The sequence below is a fragment of the Scleropages formosus genome, chromosome 12 (assembly GCF_900964775.1).
Source record: "Scleropages formosus chromosome 12, fSclFor1.1, whole genome shotgun sequence".
In the NCBI taxonomy this organism is placed as follows: Eukaryota; Metazoa; Chordata; class Actinopteri; order Osteoglossiformes; family Osteoglossidae; genus Scleropages; species Scleropages formosus.
In genome coordinates, this window is record NC_041817.1 from 27239990 (window position 1) to 27265395 (window position 25406).

At 47.5% G+C, this 25406-nt stretch overlaps 1 protein-coding gene across 2 annotated transcripts in view; it reads right to left on the bottom strand.

Moving 5' to 3' along the window:
- Positions 1–4194, bottom strand: part of sh3bp4a (SH3-domain binding protein 4a) — a 33331-nt gene extending 29137 nt beyond the window's left edge. For both annotated transcript variants that reach the window (XM_018745951.2, XM_018745960.2), the window contains exon 1: positions 4068–4194. The gene's annotated coding sequence lies outside the window, so the exon portion shown is untranslated. The remainder of the gene's footprint in view (positions 1–4067) is intronic.
- Positions 4195–25406: the final 21212 nt, after the last annotated feature.

A 25406-nucleotide genomic window follows, 5' to 3' on the forward strand; every position in this document is an offset into this window, starting at 1 on the left:
GGAAGGTAATTGAATGAAGGCGGCCCCACACTCCTGTTTTGGTGCTCTTTACTGCCACCTATCGGTTCGCACAGTAAACACAACTTGCTTCCCTTTGGCAACAAACTACTTTTCCAGCAGATTAGAGAAAATGAGAGAAAAATGCCATTGATACACACACACACACACACACACACACAGACACATTTTCAGAACCGCTTGTCCCATACGGGGTCACGGGGAACCGGAGCCTAACCCGGCAACACAGGGCGTAAGGCCAGAGGGGGAGGGGACACACCCAGGACGGGACGCCAGTCCGCCACAAGGCACCCCAAGCAGGATTCGAACCCCAGACCCACCGGAGAGCAGGACTGCGGTCCAACCCACTGCGCCACCGCACCCCCCATGCCATTGATAATAAGTGAATAAAGGGAAAAATTAATTTTCAAAGGTAAATGCAAAACACAGAGTTCAGGAACACAAGAAGCTTTTAGGAAATACCAGGTTGTCCATCTCAAAGATATACTTGGTCGATCCAATCAAACTTGAACAGCAGGCAGGTGGCACAGGCGATCGTGCCATTTGCTGAAGGCACCTCAGGAAACGAGTAAAGTGTGTGTTAGCGGGGAGCAACAGACGTGGCGACCACCTGCCTCACGGCCTTCGCTAAAGACCTACTCCTTAGTGAAGCAGCTTTTTCCCATTAGCTCAGCATTGTTTTTACTACCTCCTGCTTCCTAATTCTGGGATCTAAATCAAAATAAATTGTGGAAAAAAATTTGTACAGTTTGTACAATTTGTGAAAACGTACCAAAATTATAAAATCGTACACTCATCATATAGCATATATATAAAATTTTATATACCACGTGCAGCATCTATGGCATACGCACACATACACACACACAGCAATTTGTAACGTATGCTGGCAGTTTTGGGCTAAATGACTGTAAACGACTCTGTACTTGGAGAATCACCTGTCCGTTTCTGCTGTTGATGCATTTTTGTTTCCTTTGAGTTGAATGTCCGTTTGGGGGGAAAAAAAAAATCTAGAATATTTAATAAGAGGATCTGGGATTCAGTACCTCTTACACTTAAACGCTGCTCGTCAATCGCAGTCATTCCAAACCCCATCGTTTCCACGATCCGTGAGTGACAGGCGGACACGGGGGGGGTGTAAAGAAATGTGTCCAGGAAGCTATTTCCATCAATCTGTGCGAGATCGAGGGTGTAGGCGTTGGCCACAGTAAAAGCCTCACCCAGTGGATGAAAACTGTATTTTGACGCCTAAGTTATGAAAACTTCTTATGAAAAGACGCACTTTGAGCTTCGCCGCAGAAACACGAGCAGGGACACAATGAGACCATAAACTTGTTCGGGACAAAGCAAAAACAAATAAGGGTCAGAATGAACTCCCGTCCCTTTGCTCGCCGTAGCACAAACATCAGCGGGACTTTTCCCGGGCAAAACACCCACGGGCGCCTCTGTTTATGGGTGAAAGAAGAAGAGCGCGCGGCCCTATTTATAGCGGCCGCCCCTGTCGCTCCCCGCGGGTCCCAAACCAAAGTCCAGAGCCACATGGGAGCTCAGACAGGCCGCAGAGTGTCGGTGTGTTCTCCCTGCGCTCCTACACACACACACGACACGTGCGCCCAGAAACGGCTACGGGCCGCTTATTATAAGGAAGGAACGGGGATGAGCGGAGCGTTTATTTCAAGGGCAAACAGGCAAGTTACTTTACTGTGGCTGTCGCAGAATTAACGGCACCGCTTATTCAACAATAGCTGTCAGATCGACAGGGGATGAAGAAAAAGAGAGAGGGAAAAAAAGAAAGAACACACCTCAGTCAATCACGGAAACCACCGGCACCGCGCGCACCATCGCTCTTTCATAACCGTCCCATTATTCATGATAGAGGAGGCGAAGAGCCGCGGACGGGAGAGTAACCGACGGTCCGTGTCCATTAACCCCACCCCACCCCCCCTATTATCCGCGATGACAGGGTTGCCCACGGCGACGAGACGCTCAGCGCAACAGTGTGGAAGCGCGTGACGCTCCGCGCGCCGCCGCCGCATCCTCACTGGCCCCGAGCGGCGCGTTCGTTCACTGCGCAAAGAGCGGAACCTTGTCCGCGCGGCCGTCATTAGCTGCGCGCTCTCGAGCACAGAGTACAGCGCTTCTAGGCTAAGGTGGGAAGAAAGAGCCCCCCCGCGCCCCCCCCCCCCCAAAGCCCTCGCTAAAACGGGCCCAAACACACAAAAAGCCCCCACACACACCGCACGCGCGCCGTCTGTTGTACTTGTTCAGAGCGGATGATACGGGTGTGTGTATGATGTACGGGAGGAAAACCGTGCGAACGTGGCAAGAACGTGCAAACCCGCACAGGTCAGGATGAGCCGGAATCGAACCTACGTCCAGTTGCGCAGCCCAGGCATAGAGACACCATGTCCGTTTTTTTTTTTTTTCCAGCGAGTCCGAATTCATTTGTGTTGTTTTCATTGATTTCTTTCGTCTTTTCTGTTCTGTTTTTTTTTGTGCTTAAGATTAAATTGATACAAACGCTCGCAAACAGAACATAATTGCTACACGAACAGCTACAGAAAACCTTACATCTGAATCAATAAAGAAGCAGTTGTACATTAGAATGTATCGCCCTGGACAATAACAAAGGTACATGATGATGATGAGACGCTGTGTCTCCTCTCTGAGATGTGTCTATCTCATCATGTGATTGATGGTTTCTCAAATGAGTGTTTATCAGCAGACCTGGGAGGTCTAACGGTCTAATAGTGGCAACTGCTTCCTTCATGCATCTTTATTGAATAAAAAAAAAAAAATCACCATACAGATTAGTCTCTTTGTCTACAACGGAGTCACGCGCTTAATCACACAGAGAGCAGAATAAACCCATCAGTGGATTTTTCACTCTGTCCACAAACGTGCGGCCCACGAACAAATCCAAGAGCAAGAAGTGCACGTGAATAGAGTTAAAGCTTTAAAATGAGGAAATGCTGGAAGGGGGACCGATCCAGTGTCCCACGTGTCTGTGTCCATCTGAAACAGCAGGGAAGACACATTTTTCCCGGCTGAACAAAGAGCTTCCTATTATCACGGCAATAATGATAATAAAGGGGTTCTTATTAATGGGGATAATGATGCGTGAGATGCACGAGCGTTATTATATTACAGACGTCCCATTAGAACAGTTTAATTAAAATGTGATTTAAATACACACAACCAGGCCAGGGTGTGCCATGACATCAAAGTCACGAAACAAAGTATCTTTCAGTGCTGTACCGTGGTAACACGCAGTACCTGACCGAGGCATCATGATTTCTTAAAAAAAAAGAAAAAAAAATAGTTTAGTGCTTGTTTTCAGAGGAAAGGTAAGGCGGAAGAGGAGTGCAGCACCGACACGTGCAGAAACGATGTAAAGGTGCCCATTTACTCCAGTTCAGCGATGTGTCCGGGAGCAGGAACGAAGGGGAAGGTGTGGAATGAAATATGGAGAAGGAGACGCAGAAGAAGGAGGATCCAAGTTTCCCGACATAATAAATGCAACAAAAGGGAGGGACGGGTGTGAAGAAGGTGTGTGATGAAGGGCAGTGATGAAGAACCGAGATCACTGATGGACTTTGTGTGAAACGAAACGCACGTTTGGTTCGTGGACGAGAAGAATTCTTCATTAATGATGATATAAATAGTAATTAAAATAGCAATTCAATAAATCAACTCATGGATTCAGGAGCGAAGAAGAAGAACGCAAGAAGGACATCAGAAGTTAGTGAGACGTGTCATGTGGACCGCAGCAGGACATCTGGAGGCAGAAACACACTTCACATGGTTTCAATACCACGTACACACGGCTTCGCAGCGCGAGACCTGCCCGCGAACGAGCAGCAGCAACAACAACAACAAGAACAATAAGAAGAAGAACGATGACAGTCAGCAGAGCCGCTTTTGATGAACTTACTTCTCCGCGGGAACAAAAGAAGCGGAGCGTCGTGAACGAGACCCTCTCACGGCGCTTCATCATCATCATCATCATCATCATCATCATCATTTTCGCCCCCCCGCCCCCTACTGACCTGGGAGGAGTCCTGCCAGAGGTCCCGGGTGGAGAACATGCACACACTCCGCTCACACACTCCGTTCACACACTCCAAGGGGCTGCTCTCGCGCTGCCGATCTACTCGGATCCTCTCCGAGCGGCGCTGGTCCGCTGCGCTGGGGGAGGGGGCGGGGCCTCCGCGTTCGGTGACGTAACGAGGGGCGGGGCCTGCAACCAGCCACCTGGAACCAGACGGATTCGCCGACATCCGAGAAATCTCGAACCTGGAGCGTTTGGCGCCGCCCGCAATCTGTTCCCACTCAAAAATTTCGCCTGTTCTCGATTGTATGTTTGGACTTATTAAGCTGTTTACAGCCATGTGGGTAACTTTTTTACTGGTTTAGTTAAGAGTAATTACCTGGATCAAGTTTATTACGGGGCAGGATTCGAACCCGGGACTTCAGAAGACCTGGAGGGGTACCTCGAACCATCACATCTGGAGTACCGCAATGTCATGCTCATCCAACTGTTTTTTTTACCGCAGTTCGGACAATTTATAAGCTAGGATTATTGGAAATCACATTTAAATATGACACAATATTAAAGAGAGAACAGGAATTTTGCAAGCATGACTGACGTGAGTTATTGGCAGCAGTGAGATGTGAATGAATGCAGTACATCAGTAAAATGATGTTGGGATGATCAATGTCCTCTTGGGAGAAGGTACCTCACCCACCAACTGAGGAGACATGTTCGACCCCTCATTCATCCAGCTGCGACATCTGAGTGTGCAGGTGACACTTCCCTCACGTGGGGGTGTGTGACACAGCGCAGATGCCTCTGCAGACCTGACTGAGAAGCACATTCCAAAGATGCTTCTTTATGGTCACATTATTGGACAGTAGTGTGACTTTGAAAGTAACAGTTGTGTTCACCTCATTAATTATTCGCACATTAATACATTTATGACCTGTACGATGTCAGCGAGGACCGAGTTCACATCACTTTTTCTACACTTTCCCCAAGGAGAGCATTTGGAACATGGGCTCATGGTTGCTGGGTTGAGTCCCAGTATGGGGTCCTGCTGTTGAACCTTTGAGTGGATACTGAACGCCATTCATGTTGTGAGCAGCAGGCGGCGTAGCGGTTACAGCTGTTGCAGCTCAGTCGAGACCCAGATTTGATTCACACTCTTGCTGCAGTGCCCTTGAACATGGTACCTTACTCTGAAAAGAAGTAAAAAGTATATTGCTGTATAAATGGGTAAATTATTGTGAACAGCTTAACATGAAAAGCTGCTCTGGACCAATACATCAGTGAAATGAACGAATAGTAATGATATTACATCTCCTCTTTCACTTTGGATTTATATTTATTTTAATCAGTGGTTTTCCTTGATTGAGGTTCTCAGTGTGATAGAAGTCGGAACAATTTAACTGGTTTCGTTGTGGAAGAGAAGTGACGGAAAATAGCCGGAGCGACACCGCAATAAAAGAAATAATAAAAATGAAGAGCAATGGTGGCTTAGTGACAACTGGTACTTTACAGGCAAGATGACACTGTGTGTGTGAGAGGAGTGTTTCCGGAGCCCAGCAGACGGTACAGAGAAAGGACGGAAATGTAAATGAGCGGAAAGACATTATGTTCCCCTCCCTCGTTTTCCCTCATGTAAATGACTTTAATTTGTGTATAAGGCACTGAGCTGGGCTGCTTCACACTCGAGCACTTCTGATTAGAGTTCATTAGGTGTGCGACTCACTGGGGGGGTGCGGTGTAGCGGGGGGAAGCTTTCCACCAGAGGCACGGTGGTGGCGTGTAGTGAGAGGGGGCGAGCTCATGATCAAGGGTCAAAGGTCAGCAGGAGGTGGCATGGACTCACAATCTAGACTGTCGTCTGGCATTCCGGAGTGGGGGGTGCAAGACGGTCCCCAGTCGGCTGCTCCTCAACTTCTGCCACTCAGAGACACCCTGCGCTTTACCGCATTTTAACACCATCTGCTGAAAGCTTCGGAACACATGATCTACAGGGGAATAGTGTGGGGCCCTGCTGTAGTACCCTTGAGGAATGTGGTTCACCAGTATTTTACCTTGAATAATAATAATAATAATAATAATAATAATAATAATAATAATCCTTTATCCAAGGAGACTTAGTGTTACACCTAGTAGTCATTTCTCCATTTATGCAGCTGATCAGTGTATAACACACACACACACACACACACACACACACACACACACACACACACACACACACACACACACACAAGAAGGCAAATTAGAGACACCGGTTTACATGAAATATATGTCTGTTGACTGTGGGTGGAAACCAGAGCACCTGGAGGAAAGCATACAGATTGAGGCCAATTCAAACCTTTTTATTACTTTAATTAATAGAAATGTTAAATAAGAATATGAAAAGTGTATATTGAGAGGTGACTTTTTTCCCTGCTGACAGAATGTATTAGCTATCATGACGTTCAGTCAATGATGTGAAGCTTGCAAGTCCCGGCATGACGTGCAGAACTGCCTGTCTTCGGCGTTTCACTATCGGGAATCTGGACGCTTCGGCATCGTGAGGGAAACTGACCGGAGAGCCAGAGGGTTAATTCTGGATCTTGTATACGCACAATTGTGTGTGTTTGGACCTTTCTGGGGTCTTATCTGCACCCCATTGTTCTGGCGTCTGTCGGAAAAACAGGAGGAGCTTTCAGAGACAACACTGACACTGGAGTTCACTTCCATGTGCCTTTCAGTGGCAGTGCAACACTAGGCTGTGGGCAGCAGGTGGCGGCGTCATTAGGGTTGTGGCCTTACAATGCACAGACCCATGTTTGAATATTCCTCTTGCTGTAGTGCCCTTGATCAAGGTACTTACCCTGAACGGATACGGTAAAAATGACCTGCTGTATAAATGAGTAAGTCAGTGTACGTATCTCAGTGTACAAACCTCACATTGCAAGTTGCTTTGGAGAAAAGTGTCAGATGAAGGAATACAGTATATGTATGAATTTTATACATTTATAAAGTGTGTGTCAGTGTGACGGAGGAAATGGAAAGCAGAGACGTGGAGACGGAGTGAAAAGGTCACCAGTGAGTTTGGTTTCGAAATGTCACCATGTGAGAAAGTATGTTAAGAAGGGAGAAGCTGCGGAGAGTCATTAAGCAAACCAGCTGGCATTTCCACTGGTCTCAACTTGTCCGATATCAGCGGAGAGACACCAACCCACTCATACACACACACACACACACTCCCATATCTGCGGTGACGTACCGAGCAGGACTTACAGGAAAGAGCAAACAGAAAGGAATGAAATCTCTGGGAAAGCCAACAAAGGGAGAATGTCTGCACTGCGTGGAAAATGTTTTTATTCTAGCAGCTGAGTCATTCCCACTTTTCAAGGACAAATCCCACTTTTTTACTTACCTTCATACATGGAGGGGAAATAAAGAGGGGCAAATAAGAAGCGTCGGCTGAATCATTAATAATTCTTGTACCACGTTGTGCAAACGAAACCCAAACCTGAGAAAAAACACTTTTTTGGCTCGAACCCGCAGTTCCAGGCCCAAAATGTCCCTTGCGTCAACTGTGCTGCTGTGTCTGAGGAATGTCCACCAGTGCAGGTGGACAGCAGGGGTGTGAGGAGCCCCACCGTGGACAAAAGATGAGGTAATTCACAGTATGTTGACACACAGTAGGACCCAGATGCTCTGGATGCTCCTTCAGACACTTTGAACAAACAGGGTGGGGTGTAAATGTACCATATAATTATGTACAATATACCGTACACACAGTACTGTATAATATTTACAGTATTTAAATACTACATAATATACTGTATAGACATTACTATATATAAATATATGAATACATATACAATCAGTATTATGTATAAATACAGTATTTCCATATTAATACTACATAATATATGATACAAACATTGCGATATATAACTGTACAGCATTATTAAACAAAAATGAGTGTAGATAACGCTAATAAATATATTAATAACTAATAAATATATCACTTTAGCATGCACACGTTCGTGTTAATATTTATCCAACACTACTTGTTTTAAAGGCTGTTCTCATGGGTCCTGTGAGTCTTAAAAGTGTCCAGTGAAGTGTCCAGGTTTTTTATTTTTATTTTTAATTATAATAATGAGAAAAAGGGAAACAGGAAACTCAAAAGGGTCAGATGAGGTCGTGTCACTGCGTGAGCCGAGCTGTTCACTAATACATGTATGCGATGCACAACGCAATGAAGGTTGAGCAACATCCCCCCCCCCCCCCCCCCCCACACACACACACACACACACACTGAAGGAAAGGAGTTATCATTCACTCTGTTCACTCAAATGCAAGACAATCATAAGAAATGCTGAAGTCACTAATCGCATGAAAATGCTCAGTACGGTAAGAAGAGTCATATTAATATGTTGTTGTTTTCCATCAATCGCTGAAAAACCAGTCCTGCACGGTATACCTGGTGGTGCGTTAACCGCTCCTCTCACAGCCTGAGTGGGAGCTGTTTGGGGATTTGCTTGACTTGTAGCTGGAGTCACATCATGCTGTCTGCCGCGTGTGTGTGTGTGTGTGTGTGTGTGTGTGTGTGTGTGAAGGTGGGTAAGGGGTTGGCTGCTAGGCAGAGAGAGAAACACAATAAATAAGGTATGAATGAGCTCACGCATCAGTGACAGAGAGGGTCCCTGTAGGACAGATCATATCCATACTGAATTTGCTCGATATTAAAAAATAATGAAGAAAAGCTAATTTGGCTTTTGATAAACACTGTTTAAATTAAAAAAGTTCAACTAAATTTTCCACAGTGCAGAAGAGAATGAATGTAGCGTGATACACACACACACACACACACACACACACAGTTCAAGGCTCCAGTGCAGCGAGGAAACTGAGCTGAACACACTGTGTTCAGTGGGTATAAAGGGGGGGGGGGGCATTAAAAATTGAAAATGCGTTTCGCTGATCATCGCTCTTCACAGTGAGAAGGTGATCATGCAAATGAGCTGCTGTCTCGCCCTCGGACGCGCAGGAAGGCCTCGTCCCTTCGCCAGAGCACAATACCGGACCTCCCGCCTCATCCTATCTGACTGCCCCGTTTCCACGGCGATGGAGCTTCCAGGTGCTCCTCACATCTCTCGTGCTGAGAATGAGCCTCTCGCTCTTCGTGGCGAGTTCCTCGTTTCCATGGCGAGGGGGAACACGTCCCCCCACCGCCCCCCCCCAACCCCCTCGCTCCGGGCTCATCTGTATTCCTTTCTCAGAGAGACTGAGGAGGATCCATCTCAAGGGGCTTCGTTGACAAACAGGCTCCGCCCCCCCAAAGGGCCAAGTGCAGGACGGAAGGATGTGGCTCTTTGAGAAGCTCTGCCCCCCTCTGGCACAACAGACAGTACGTGACAAAAGACCTTCCTGAGTCGCCGAGAGCATCCTGCCCGGCGGGGTAAACGCTGTGTGTGGTTAACGGGCAAAGCGCTTGACAGGAGCGGAAAAACGCTGAAAACAATGTAACAGTTTAGAGTAAAAGTAAAGTTAAAAGATCAGCTGAAATTTCTGTGACCTGAAATGAGAAATCGCAACAAGCAATAACACTGAGAAACAGCGGGGGGCGCAACGGCTAGGGCTCCTCCTACTGATCAACATACTTACCCTGGAGTAATACAGTAAAAATGACCCTGCTGTACGAATAGGTAAATCACTGTAGCTTAGTGTATAAACACTGTAAGTTGCTTTGGAGTGAAGATAAAAATATTATCATTTATTCCTTGATCTCACACTTTCCTCCAAAGTGAGTTACAGTGATTTTACTGTATCAGCTCAGGATAGGTACCCTGAGCAAGGGCACTGCAACCGGGGGTCTTTCGAGTTTACTAAAGCACTTTGAACTGGAGCCTCAACAGCTGCGCCCCCTAGTGACCATCATGCGACACAGCATTATGAAGAGTACTGACGTGTCTCTAAGAGGTGAAGCGCCTCCTGATCTGAAAACGAATCGAAACACGAGGAGCTCCAGTCCTCCCAGGAACACATCAGACAAAGACGTCCCGGTGTCTGGAGCCGTCGCGCCGTCGAGGTTCCTCCTGGAAAGGCGAACGCGGTAAATGGGTGCGTAACGTGTCCCCGAGAAACAGGAAGTACAACCATTGGAAGAGCTCCGGTTTATTTTACAATGTCATCAATCAGCAACGGTGGACCTGGCGGTGATTTACTACAGTAATATCTGTACATAGAGGGGCCTCTACCTGAAGGCACAGAGAACGGCGGAAATAACAGGTGCGGCTCATGAATAATGCAGCACCGCGGAGCAGCGAGAGCAGCGAGGGAAGCAGAGTCCTCACCGAACACGGCGAGAAAGGCGCTGAACACCTTCGTAATAGTTTTTGTGCTCGAAAAATGGAATGAAATAAATAAAGGAAAGAAGAAAGAAAGAGACGAGAGGCGGGGGGGTCGAGGGAGAGGAGGGCTGCGGTGCGGCGCGGCGGCACCATTGACATTCCTCTCACGGGATGGCGAAGAGGCCTCTGAATACGGGGAAGTGGGGGGGCTGGTGTGACTGGGGGAGAAATGGGGGGTGGGCGGGGGTGCAAGGGGAATTGGGGGAGTGGGGGGGAGGGGTCTGTGTTCGTGTGGATTTCTTACAGGTGCTCTGGTTCCTCCCACAGTAAGAAGACATGAATTTTTTGGTGAACACAGGACTAAATTACTCAGAGTGCATGTGTGCATGTGTGCATGTGTGCATGTGTGCATGTGTGTGTGCACGCGCGCGTGTGTGTGTGTGCGTGCAATTGCCCCTCGAAAGAAGGGCATTCTGTCCAGTGTGCACCCTGCCTCCAGGATACGCTCTGGATCACCATGACCTTGTTCCGGATGAGCAGCTTTTTAAAATGGATGCAAATGACATCATTTATTATTTATGTTCTGATTATTTATTCTTTTGTTGTCACGGATGAAATGACGGCACTTGGCAACCGTTGGCGAGTGCTGTGATGGGGTTCGAGGCTCGCGGAAAATGAAAAGATGACCCCCGCTGCCACTCATATTGTATCAGCGCGGTGATAGAATTATGAAAGGTGACTGTTTACCCAGATTTTTGGAAAAACCTCAGAAACCTGCAGAAATGCTCAGGTTTACATTCATTTATTTCACTGTATTCTCCAGTGGCCATAACCACTACGCCACCTGCTGGCAAACATTAGAACTGTTTGAAATGCTCTGTGCAAGATGTCCTGGACAACAACATAAGTCCCTGACTGCAGCATCTGTACACATTCCTCTTCGGGTTTATTATTGTTAGTTTATTTCCTACTTTTCTCCAACAAATGACTCGCAATGTTAGGTTTGTACACTAACCCATTTACATAGCAGGGCAATTTTCACTGCATCAGTTTGCGGTAAGTGTCTTGATCAGGTGCACTGGAACAGGAGAGGGGATGTGAACTTAAATCCTTCCGCTTTGAGGCGAGCGCTCTAACCACTGCGCCACCTGCTGGTCCCAGTGCTGGGTTTGCCAGATTCCACTGTTTTCATGAGGACCAGTGGGATAAACCCCAAAATCCCACCACACGCCGACGTTTGAGATCGAACCCTAGCATCGCGGGGTCGTGTTTGTGACACTTGACGGTGCAGAGAGTCAGGAGCGATGATTCGTGGCATGCGCCAGCTCTCTGTCCTGCTTCGAGACCTTCAGACGTCTCTTCCTCTCGTGTCTCATTTCTGAGAGAAAATTCTGGAAATGTCTATCTGCAGTCAGACGTCTCACTCGTCTCTCCGCTCGACGTGTTTCGCAGCAGTACTTTTGGAGTTGTTAATACAGCCTCTCGAACCCTGGGCTCGCGCCTCATCGTTGCTCCTTCAATCTCCCGGCGGCTTGGGCTCCAGGCACCCGGAACACGCCTCTCGATCGATGCCGGTCCAGGTGGCGCGAGGGAGGCGGTCGAAGTGCTGACGGTGCTCCCGGGATCGATATCCCCGCCGCGGATCGGTCACAGGCGCGAGGCCGAAGGGGGTGGGGGGTGGGGCTTGGCTCGAGACTCATCAGCTCCTAATTGTAATGAAACTGGCCCGCGCTCAGGGGCCTTGTTTACGAAGACGTGACAAAGCGCATCGAGTCGTTTTCAGATGGATCTGTGGGTGGGGGGTGGGCGGTTCTGCTGACGGTGCCGGTTCGAGTCCACGGGAGGCCATCAAATTAACAGGAGGACCGCGCCGCACGTGCGGACCTAACAGGAAGCGTTCGATAAAGTCGAACCCTTTCACAAGGTTGCACGCCATCACACTGACTCTTCGGGTTCCCGCATTTCTGAGACGGCAAAGTGCGGCAAGAGACTTTAACTGTCTTGTGAGAAGTGCAGGTTATTTACCATATTTACAGGTGCGGACAGAAACATGGTACAACACAGTGTACAAGGGCTGTACAACTACTTTCCCTTTTCACATCACCTTACAATCCAAACACACATGTTCCAAGGTAACCGATGACTCTAAATTGCCCTCTGTGTGTGTGCCCTGTGATGGACTGGCATCCCACCCAGAGTGTATCCTGACACACACGCTGTCATTCCAGGACAGGCTCTGGACCACCGTGACCCCACATTGCCGGTGATGAATGATGCTATTTAGGTTGTATTGTTATGTTTAAAGAGTCACACAAACCATCATGTTTCTATATTTACTTTTTACTGACACTTTTCTCCTCACAGTGTTAGTCTAGCTACACTTACTTACCCATTTAGACACTAAGGTAATTTTTCTGGAGCAATTTAGGGCATGTACCATGCTCAAGGGTACTAGAGCTGGGATTCAAACCCGCAACCTTTAAGTCTGAAGGCAGCAGCTGTAAGCACTACACCACCAGCTATTACATGAATCCACCATAAAAACACCACCTCGTGCTGGCAGCTCTTACATTGGTCTCTTACATCACTTTACATCCCTTGACCCTGAAATCACTGCCTTTGTGGTTTTCTTGTGGAAGTGTGATGCTACACCTACATTATTGTGGCGCGGAGCACCATGGGTTTGGATGGGGCGAAGAAGGACGCAGGAGCAGCGTTCATCTCGAACATTTTATTTGAACACCAGCACCAGGGAAGTAATGCTCTCTGTCCTAGGCCCCCCATTTCCTCCAGGACCTGCACCTCAAGCTAGCCTTCCCAAACTGCTTAGCACCCCCAGGCTCTCCCTCAACACACTGGCAAACATGACCACCCCACCATTTTCCCCAGAAGTGCCCCAAGTGGTTCGCCCGAGATCTCTTCATATCGCCTATGGCGTAACTGTTCACGCATCGTAACTCCAGAAGCATCCCCAGATACAACCTTTATTCAGCCATTACTCTGGCATTGTGCTTGCTCATTTGTGTATCTTATCACATTTAAAAAAAAAAAAAAAACGATGGGAGGGTATCAGAATTTGTCTATCCTGTGTCTTATGCACTTGAGCGATGAACTTCGGTGCAGCAAGTGGTAGGGAACAAACTAGGTTTGCTTGAGACTTTCATGTCTGCAGCCAAGTCTCCTTCTCTCAATGTAATGCATAAATTGTACTTTTGCTGAGATGTATGTCGCTTTGGACAAAAGCGTCTGCTAAATGAATAAATGTAAACGTAAATGTAAATGTAGTCCACATTTTTCTCCATAATGCAACTATTTACATTTAACAAGTTTCCCACTTAAAACAGTAATGCGGGTCATTACATTATTATTACATACATACATTTTCAGAACCGCTTGTCCCATACGGGGTTGCGGGGAACCGGAGCCTTACCCGGTAACACTGGGCGTAAGGCAGGAAGGGGAGGGGACACACCCAGGACAGGACGCCAGTCTGTCACAAGGCACCCCAAGCGGGACTCGAACCCCAGACCCACCGAAGAGCACGACTGTGGTCCAACCCACTGCGCCACCGCACCCCCCATCATTATTATTATTATATTAGTATTATTTTAACGTGGGTAATAAGGAAAATTAGTAAGAGTACAAGGTGGGGGGTGCGGTGGCACAGCGGGTTTGCCTGGGTCCTGCTCTCTGGTGGGTCTGGGGTTCAAGTCCTGCTTAGAATGCCTTGCGATGGATTGGTGTCCCCTCCTGGGTGTGTCCCCGCCCCCTCCAGCCGTGTGCCCCCTGTTTCTGGGTTAGGCTCCAGTTTGCTGCAACCTGGCTTGGGAAAAGTGGTTTCAGACAGTGTGTGTGTGTGTTTGTGATAATACAAGACAAATTAGCAGGCCTGATGTACATCAGGAAGACTGGAGACAGGGGCCATGTTCTCTGAGGAGCCCCTGTGCAGCACTGACAAACAGGTCCCTTTCTTCACGCTCGTATTTACACCAACTTCTCAACTTTGGAACGCAACAGGGAGCGCAAGTCGGTTTGTTCATCAATCCAAAGTGGGTTTTACCACAGTGGAAGGGAGCTGCACTGGGAGTCGCACAGAACTCTTCTGTTTTTCGCACTTTACCGCCACCTAAAGGCCAGGTGTGGAAATGCAGGTCAGGTTTCCACCACAAGGACCTGTCACTTGCGGAACAAACAAAGAAAACAGAACAAAAAGTTAATCTAATATGTTTAAACCTCTTTACGCAATGAACAGCTATTAAGGCTCTGGTTCAAACTACGTTGTTAAAGATAAAAGACCTGAGGCAGCAGGTGGTGTAGCAGTCAGTGCTGTTGTCTTGCAGCAGTGTGACCCAGGTTCAAAAACTCACTCTGTAAACCAATTTGGAGAAAACTGTGTAAACAAAATTAAATTTACTTTGCAGGAGCATTTGTTTTCTTTTGGGACACTTCTGTCTGCAGCACAGAGACACTTTTGTCTGCAGCACAGAGACTCTTGCGTCTGAAGCACAGACACTTTCGTCTGCATCACAGAAACTCTTTTGTCTGCAGCACAGAGATCCTTTCATCTACAGCAAAGAGACACTTTCAACTGCAGCACAGAGACACTTTTGTGTGCAGCACATCACATTCAGAGGTACGCCTGTTAATGGATCTACATTCAGTGGGTGAAATGTAATTAAGGTGCAGCTAAATTGTCCAAGTGTTACTTTGTGAAAAACTCCAAGAGGATTTTCTTTCTTTAATTTTGAAATAACCCGAGGTGTTGTTTCAAAACACACTCCGGAGAGATTACACTCCCACATTAATCCAATTTCTTTTTACGAAACAAAACCCCGAGTTTGGCAACTCGGCCTGGAAACCCTTTCAGCCGCTGTGCGCCGCTGAAAAGAGGCGGGACGATCATATCGCGGTAAAAGTCAGGCCATCAGAGCCATCCGTCGCAAGGGTGCATGCGTGTCACATGCCCTCACGTCGAGTCCCAGTGCCGGAACCCGGGGCCCGAGGGGGGTCCCTCCTCTCCTTGGTTCCTGTCTCACAGGAGTCGGGTGGACAGGTAAGTGAGCAGAGTGTATGTCTTCTGGAGCAGGTAACAGGGTCTTTACAGAGAGTGAGGGTGTTAGCAGGACCAGGCTGAACCCCTGCGGCTTTCTGGGAGAAATCTGTCCTCAGAGAGAGCCTGTCTCCAGGGGAAGAGTAATGTACTGTCCTAGGGTAAAAGAGAGTAATGTACCCTTCAGTGGTAAAATACAGTAATGTACCATCCTGCAGTAAAACCTCTGCGCAATCCAATCTTTGGAATCATGCATTTTCCTCCTCTCCCTCACACAATCAAGCTGCTAGGTAACTTTCTTCTTCTTCTTATTATTATTATTATTATTATTATTTTTATTATTATTGCTACTATTACTGCTTGTTCATTAGTCTCATGCGTTTGTCAAAGGGAATTAAAATGTTTTATACCCAAATTAAGTCTGTACACAAAGCTACTTACACTGATGTACCCATTACTACTGGCAATATTTTTACTCCATCCCAGCTGTGTTTTACTGTATCAGTTCAGGGTAATTACCTTGATCAGTGGTACTGCAGCAAGAGAAGGAAGTGAAACTATCAAGTTTCATACTACAAGGCAAAAGCCCTATCCACTGTGCCACCTGCTGGTCCATGTCAGTAATGCTAAAGGTGTAGTACATGCCAGACCCTGGAAACTACATTTACCAGCATTACCGCAGTACCTGAGGACTGGAATTTATTTTCCCAGTTATTATATTGCTCTTTATCTGACTCTTCTCTCCAAGGAGACTTACGGCGGTCAGCTTTGTACACTAACCTACAAAGATGTCATTCAGTCATACAGGGCAAGTGCCTTGACAAAGGGCACTGCAGTAGGAGGAGGGATTCAAACCCACCTGCTTCTAAATCCATGGTGACAGCTGTAGCCACTATGCCCCCTGCTGACCCACGGTGTTGCTGCGTCTCCCCTTCCAGCCATGGTGTTAAGGACCACGGTCCTGCTGATGTGTTTGTCCCGCAACGTCCGAGTGCAGCCCTTGTGCCCCCCCCAGTGACCGGGGAGGGTGACTCCGTGAGAAAGTCGCTAAATCCCATTTCTCATTTCGGCTTTATCATAATGAGATACGAACACGGGCTGTCGTATCGGGAGTCGATCCTATTTTCCGCTTCTCCTTCCAGCTCAGGGAGGCGAACACATCCGACTGTAATCGTGGCAAATGTGCGAATGTCAGGGGTCCTGGTGCTTCCTCTTTACTTCCCTGTGCGTCACTATCATGCACTGTATAGTGTATAATTTACAGGGCCGGTGGGACGTGCGTGAACCCTGCACGGATGGTCATTTTCAGTACAAAATATTAAAATTAACTCATAAAACCTAAATGAATAAATTACTACGATTTACACCCCTGACTATATTTACCAACTTGGTTTAACCAATGAAACTTGGGCTGCACTTATTTTCACACCTTTACACTACTTGTGTGTTTCTGCTACACACATTATTTCCTCTAAACATATGGAATTGGTCATTACGCACCCATTATATCACATGAGAAACACTGATTCTATTTAAATAACCATTTTGTGGTAAAACTAAGGGACACAAGGGATTACTGTACTTTCAGGCACCACTGTATTTATCAATATATAATTACTACGACAAATTGGGAGGCGACTACAGCTACTGGATGAGTATAAAACATGGAGCTGCTTCTCTGATCTTCTGACACCTACAGGACATAGAACTGAAATACAGGGCAGCAGGCAGCACGGTGTAACCGGAGTTCCTCGGGTCAAATCCCCGTCTTGTTGCAGCATCCTGATCAAGGTACTTTTCCTGAAGCAACGCAGTAAAAACTACCCAGGGTACCATCTCATTTGTTTACTGTGCCAGCGGCTGATGTGTAACTGCTCCTCGGGACCCGTGGCCGACACACACAGTTCTCCCGATGAGGTTGTGTCACGTGACCCTGGGGAGCCTTGCGACCTCAGCGCAGCGACCTAACCCCCAGGGTCGCTGTGGCAGAGGAGACCAGGAGAAACAGTTTACACTTCGACTGCAAACTGGTCCCTCATCAGCCCACGATGACCCTAAACTGGCCAATGGCTACTTCTATTTACCATAGTAAGCAGTATGAAACATTTATTAATGTGGTACAGAGGAAGGCCTTATTGCTCGTTACACAAGGAATACACTGGTGTGTGGCGCCCTCTTGTGTCGGGAAACTGAACTACACCCAAGGGCTGAAAAACAGGCAGTGAGAATAAAATCTGTCTTCATACATGAATCTGACTGTCAGCCTCTTATTCCCATTAAGGTGTAGGAAATTAAGGCTCATGATGAGCCACGTGACTTCTTCTCTATATATATTTATTATTTTATCTGACACTTTTCTGCAAAGTGACTCCACAACATTGAGCTACTCTACAATTCTTCACCCATTTATACAGCTGGGTAATTTTGGGGTAAGTACCTTGCTCAAGGGTACTACAGCTGCGGCAGGATTCAAACCTGCAACCTTTGGGTCCCCAGGGAGCAGCTTTACGCTGCCAGCCACCCATTCACTGACCCATTTGAACAACCGGGTAACATTCACCGGAGCATTTTTAGGGTAAATACAGCACCTTGCTCAAGGGCACCATGGTAGCAGGTAGGATTCAAACTGGCCCCTTTCGGATCCAAAGACAGCAGCTGTTGCCGCTGTCGGACGCGCTGCTCTGCACACCGAGGGGTGTAAACACAGCATGAGAAGCAGCACCTAGTGATGGGAACTAAGACCGATCTCCATTAATTCATTAAAAAAGTAGAGCTATGATCTGGGCCTGAAGGTCCTCAAGCAGCTGGAAGTGCAGCGGTGACACCTGCTGCCTTTGGACTTGGAGGTGACAGGACTGAATCCCTCCTCCTGATAGAGTACCTTCGAATACCCTAAATTTCACCCTGAGTTGCTCCAGTAAAACTATCCAGCTGTGTAAGAGGGGTCAAAAATTGCCAGTAGCTCAACATTGTTTTTTGCTGTGGAGGAAATTAATAAATCTGAACGTAGAATCACAGCAGATACAGATAGATTATCGTTGTCCGAGAGAGGCGGTAAACTGAGTGGGGTTCGAGTCCGACTGCGGCGGCTCGTCTCTCCGGCAGAGACCAGTTTCCCCAGTTCAGGTGGTGATGCTCTTCCCGCTGTTGTCCGGCGTAAGGATCACGGGACGAGACGGGATCACTTCTGGCTCCGGCCTTCACGGGTTACAGAGAGACAGGAGACAAACTGGCATCAGCGTGTGTGTGCGCGCGCGTGTGTGTGCGTGTATGTATCACCTTCACTGTGTCTGGTTCACCATTTCACAAGTACAGATTTTTATCCTACAACTCTTATAATGTAAAACAATTCTTAACATGTTCATTTACATTACAAATTCTGGCAACTTATCCAAAGTATTTAAAGTCAGGGTAATTTTTACTGTAGTAGTCAGTGTAAATACTTTAATCAAGGGTACTACAGCAGGTGGTGGGATTCAAACCCAGTTTTTTTGAGTAAAAGGTAACCAGCCTCCTAACCAGCACGCTCCTGCTGGCCCTTATGTATAAAATTCCAGATCAGAATCCAAAAGCCACATGTGTGTGTTTGCCAGTTTGTGTCTTTTCTCAGAACGAGTGTGTGTGTGTGTGTGTGTGTGTGTGTGTGTGTGTGTGTGTGTGTGTGTGTGTGTGTGTGCGTGCGTGTGTGTGAGAAAATACATCTACACCTAAAAGAAATGAGACCTTCTGAGAGAACTGATGGTTTGTCGGTAACCCATTCCCCTCATGACACACTGATCCCTGAGGGGGCGGAGCTCCAGCGCTCTGACACATGTTCTCCAGATGTTTGAAAGCTACATGACTCAGTGGTTTCGTTCGCCAGGACGTTGAGACTGCGGTGACTTTGAACGCAGAAAATGACGAGAATTAATTGTGTGAAGAAATCAGCATTAAAAGCCGCCCTTGACCAGTCTCACTGTGTCCAGTTGTCCTTCACCTGCTGTGTCCATGGTGCTGCGGTCCAGTTAGTGTCTCCTCCAGCAGGGTCCCCTCGCGTGCCCAAACCCCCCTCCCGTAGGCTCGGACAATTTCTGGCCTGATGTCACGAACATGCAAATGTGCTGCCGGAAAATGAAGAAGAAGGCATGAAGGCCTCACTGGCTGAGAAAATGCAGTAACTGTAAGTGATTTTCAGCGCGTTTCCGATGGGTCTTTCATTCAATTCTTAATACGCATGAATTTTTACACCTGCGGCCCAGATGGAAAGGCTGTTTGGCTTAAAAAAGGGGAGAAGACCTGGAAGAACCCATTGAAAAGCAGTAAGAAATATTAATAGAACAACATTTGGGTGGCATGGGGTGGGGAGTGGGGGGTAGCGCTGGTGCCGCGCAGCTTCTGGGCTCTGGGTTTGAATCCGACTCAGTTTGGGAGGAGTTTGTATGTGTGATCAGATGGGTTTCCTCCGGGTGCAGAACTCATACACTGCAGTTCCTACACATATTATATATATATATATGTGTGTGTGTGTGTGTGTGTGTATATATGTATATATATATATAAAACATTTATTTATTTAGCTTATGCCTTAATCCAAAGCAACTTACAATTTCATTACCTACAACTGTTTACCCATTTGTACAAGTGGGTAATTTTACTGGAGTAAGTAGAGGTAGGTACCTTGTACTACAGCAGCAGGTGTAGGTGAGATTTAAAGGTGTGTGTGTGTGTGTGTGTGTGTGTGTGTGTGTGTGTGTGTGTGTTACTGTTACAAATATGACCCCTCCACCCCACGCAGACATGGAAGGATCCCAGACTGGAAGGGCAGTGGTCAAGAGGGCTCCACCGTGTTTCCCTCTCAGATGACCGCTACGCTAAAAGATGAGTAACTATTGATATGAAGACACACGGCCCCTCTCTGAGTGCATCAATAATAGCGCCGCACACTGGACGTGTGGAGCCATAGCAGGATGGCAGAGGGCTCTTTAAATCTGCAATATCATTTTAAAAAAAGAAATGAGCGCAAATGCACGACACAAACTACGGCACACGGATGGTAAACAGGTGTGAGTAATGCGGCACCAGCAATTACTGCGGTAAATTCCGCCCTTTATGAATCAGTTATATGGCGTTTCCTTGTCTTTTCTAAATTTGTAGTTAATATTATTTGAAGTAATGATTTAACCCTCATCAGCTTTGACTGGGATGACCACTGAGAGCGGCTGTATTCAATGTTTTAAAACGCTTTATTAGAATTTAATAAACCTCCGAGAGTCTGGTGTTCTCACTGATTGCTGCCAAAACTGAACATACATCACGGCACATTTTGTAATGCATCCTCTGGCACAGACTTTTGGTGCAGCTCCATATTACAGTTATGAACGTGAACAGCTATTTTTCTGACACCGTTGCGTTGTCCAAAGCACTTCCCATTTACGGAGCAGGGTATTTTACTGTATCAACTGAGAGAAAGTACCCTGACTAAGGGTACCACAGCAGGAGCAGGAAATTGTAAGAGCAAGTTCACACATGTAACTATTGCGCCCCCTGCTGCCCGGGACACGGCAGCACACTCACACTTTGCTCCAAAGCAATTTACAATTATTTAGCCCTTTATACAGCTGAGTAATTTTACTGGAGCAATTCAGGGTAAGTACCTTACTCAATGGTACTACAGGTGGAGGTTAACATTACATTTATTTATTTAGCAGATGCTTTTGTCCAAAGCAACATCCAATGAATGCTATGCAGTGTTATTAGCCCACACACCTCATTCACCAGGGTAACTTACACTGTTAGATACACTACTTACACTGGGTCACCCATCCATACATCAGCGGAACACACACACTCTCTCTGTCACTCACACACTATGGGGGAACCTCAACAGCATATCTTTGGAGAGTGGGAGGAAACCAGAGCACCCAGAGGAAATTCACACAGACACAGGTTGAACATGCAGACTCTACACAGACTGAGCGGGGATCAAACCCACACCCTTTCACACCACCCAGTTGCTGTGAGACGGCATTGTTACTCGCTGTGCCACCATGGTGCCCACATTTGCATTTATTAATTTAACTTATGCTTTTCGCCACAGTGACTCACAATCATTTAACTTTTGTACAGCTGTAGAATTTTACTGGAGCAATTCAGTGTAAGTACTTCGCTCAAGGGTACTACAGGTGGAGGTGGGATTCAAACCAGCAGGCTTTGGGTCCAACAGCAGCAGCTGTAACACTACAGTACCAGCCACACCGGTGCTGCGTTGAGTTGTGACTCAGACCCGGAGGCTCCACTGAAGGGTCCAGCGTGCGTGGCGCGCAGTGACGACACATCCACGTGTCTAATGGAAACGCTCTGCATTTTGAGAGGGAAAATCATTTCCAAAAGACAGAAGCAGGAATCCGAGTCGCTGAAACCCAAGGAAGTGTCGCGCAGGGCCGGCGCTCTAACGGGCCCTCGGGCCTTTTCGCTATGATTTAAACGCGAGTGAAATGCGACATGACATTTTCATTTGAGCTCCCAAGTTTCGAGATGAATAGTAGCCTTCTCCCGTGGCACGTCCCCATGCATTCATCTAACTGAATTATGATACGTTTCCCCCGAAGCGAATCTCCCCGACAAAAACATCTCCGCCGCCCTTTTTGCGCCAATGCTGTCCGACAAAGAGATAAAGGCTGCCAGCGCCGGGCCTGACTGGAGGACCACGTCGACACCGGCCGACGACCGTGTTTCTCGAGGTACTTAGTCTACGTTCTGTTCGTCGATCCCTTTCTGCACGACTCCGCTGCTCACGTGTTACCGCCGACTGACGCAGCAGGAGGCAGCATCCTGACAACGGCAACATTTCGCCGCAGAACTCGAAGCACCAGGAGGCTCTTCCTGCGATGGCAGGACAGCTGTTTTTCGTGATCTTAAGGCACTTTGTCCCGTTGTCAAAGAGGCTGCAGCACTGAGAGCTGCTGCAGGGCTCAAATCCCACCTCCCGCTGTACTGCCCTAACATTTATCTGATGTTTTTCTCCAAAGCAACTTACAATGTGAGCAACATACTATTATTTACCCTTTCACAGAGCCGGGCAACTCTACTGAAGCAACCAGGGGTCGGTACCTTGCTCAAGAGTACTGCAGCCAGAGGAGGGATTCAAACCTGCAACCTTAGGGTTCAAAGGCAGAAGCTCTAACAACTGCCCTTGATCAGTTATCACAATTTATTTGTCTGATGCTTTTCTCCAAACCAACATACAGCGTTTAACTGCTTACAATTATTTACCAGTTATACAGTTGGGTGATTTGTCCGTCCATCCATCTTCCATCCCGCTTGTCCTGAAAGGGTCACAGTGGCAGCAGGGAGAGCAGAGAAGCCCAGACGCCCCTGTCCCCTGCAGCTTCCTCCAACTCAGCCTGGGGGATCCCCAGCCGTTCCCAGGCCGACTGTGAGATATAATCCCTCCAGCGGGTCCTGGGCCGACATCGGGGCCTCGTCCCAGTTGGCCGTGCCCGGTATACCTCCAGAGGGAGGCGTCCGGGGGACATCCTTATCAGATGCCCGAACCACCTCAACTGGCTCCTCTCAATGTGAAGGAGTAGCGGCTCTACTCTGAGCTCCTCCCGGATGTCCGAACTCCTCACCCCGTCACGGAGAGCGAGTCCCAACACCCTGCGGGGAAAACTCATTTTGGCCACATTCCTCCGCGATCTTATTCTTTCGGTCGTTACCTAAGGTTCATGACCATAGATGAGGGTAGGGAAGTAGATTGACCGGTAAATGGAGAGCTTTGCCTTATGGCTCAGCTTCCCCTTCACCACTACAGCCTGGTACAACAACCACATTACTGCTGCCACTGCTCCCAGTCTGTGGCCAATCTCACACTCCCTTCTTCCCTCGCTCATGAACAAGACCCCACAATACTTGAACTCCTCCACCTGGAGCAAATTCTCTCTGGGTAATTTGTACTAGAGCAATTTTAGAGTAAGTACCTTGCTCAAGGGTGCAACAGCAGGAGATGGAACTTGAACCTGCAAACTTTGGGTCTAAAGGCAGCAGCTCTAACTACTATGCTACCAGCTGCCCTAGATGAATGCACTTACCCTGAACTGATAGTGTAAAAATGACCCAGCTGTGTAAAAGGGTCAATAATAAAACCCAACCTTCCGAGTTTCTTTGGGAAAGAAGCATCAGCTCACTGAATAAAGATGCATTTTTGGGTTCTGACCCCTCCCTTTGATTCTGGAAGTCATTCAACCCTAGAGCCCTGAGCTCTAGTCATTCGATCCTTATGGAGCACAGAGAGGGTCCACTGATTTAACTTTCAGGTTGTGATGCGATCAGATTTGACCCATTTACAGCATTTATCTCTCATGAATGTTGTTTTATTCACCCTAATGCTTTATGGCTCCATGACATCCTCCATACCAGACATCTAAACAAGTGAAAGTAATGATCATGGGTTTCACTGAATTTTAAGTACATATCACCCACACATCACCTGAAACCGCTCGCCCCATGTGGGGTTGCAGGGAGCGGGAGCCTAACCCTGCAGCGCAGAGTGTAGGCCTGGAGAGGGAGTTGACACACCCAGGATGGGATATCACTCTATCCCAAGGTATCCCAAGCAGGACTCAAACCCCAGACCCAGGGGAGAGCAGTACCCGGTCCAACCCACTGTAGCAGCGTGTCCCCCCCTGAATTTTAAGTGTTTTATTCATATTTTATACCTGTGAAGTGTGTGCAGTCAGATCTGGGAATGGAAGCATTAGAGTTTTGTAAAGAGCAAAGAGCGCACACACACGCACGCGCATTTTCAGAACCTCTGGTCCCATACGGGGTCGCAGGGGAACCGGAGCCTACCCGGCAACACAGGGCACAAGGCCGGAGGGGAGGGGACACACCCAGGACAGGACGCCAGTCCGTCGGAAGGCACCCCAAGCAGGACTCAAACCCTAGACCCACCAGAGAGCAGGACTGTGGTCCAACCCACTGCGCCACCGCTCCACCACGCCCCCCGAGCAAAGAGCATCATCGCAGAATTCAGGAGATCTCACACATACAAGCGGCATCATTTCAGCTAAATGAGATCCATAGACCATAAATTCCAAGAAGTGTAGAGCTTGCGATAATGACTAGGAATGAAACTGGCAAAAAGTTGTAACACAACATTAGGTGATCATTCATGTTTTACAGTGGTTTTATACACAATTATGATGAACGGGAAGACCAGAAATAGAATGCTGTCAAGGGTTAGAATATAGGGCTGCTTGAACAGAAAGCGCTTTGGGCTGTTGTCTCAGTCGTCCTTTTCAACACCTTACATTTACATGTATTTATCTATCAGACACTTTTCTCCAAAGCAACTCCCCCCAATGAACTCTGTGAAGTGTTATCAGCCCACACACCTTATTCACCACAGTGACTTAAACTGCTGGATACCCTACTTACACTGGGTGACTCATCCATACATCATCCTACATTCACATACCATCAACATAAAGGCTGGGCTGCATGTCATAAAGCGTGTATATAACAAAACCGCTTCTTATAGTCAGCATGTAACATTTACCATGATAACTGGAAAAAGATGACACAACGAGTAGCGCTGCTGTCTCACAGCACCTGGGTGGTGTGAGAGATATGGGTTCGATCCCTGCTCAGTCTGTGTGGAGTTTGCATGTTCTCCCTGTGTCTGTGGGGGTTTCGTCCCACATTCCAAAGATCCAAAGAAATGCTGTTGATGTTCACCCACAGTGTGTGAGTGACAGAGAGAGAGAGTGTGTGTGTTCCACTGATGTATGGATGAGTCACCCAGTGTATTTAGCAGTGTAAGTCACCACGGTGAATAAGGTGTGTGGGCTGATAATACACAGAATTCATTGAAAGTTGCTTTGGGCAAAAGTGTCCAACAAATAAATAAATGTAAGTGATTCCGCTGATAAGTTTTGTGGTTCTATGTGGGCACCACTCCAGAAAAGACTTCCCCAAACGGAAAACAAGC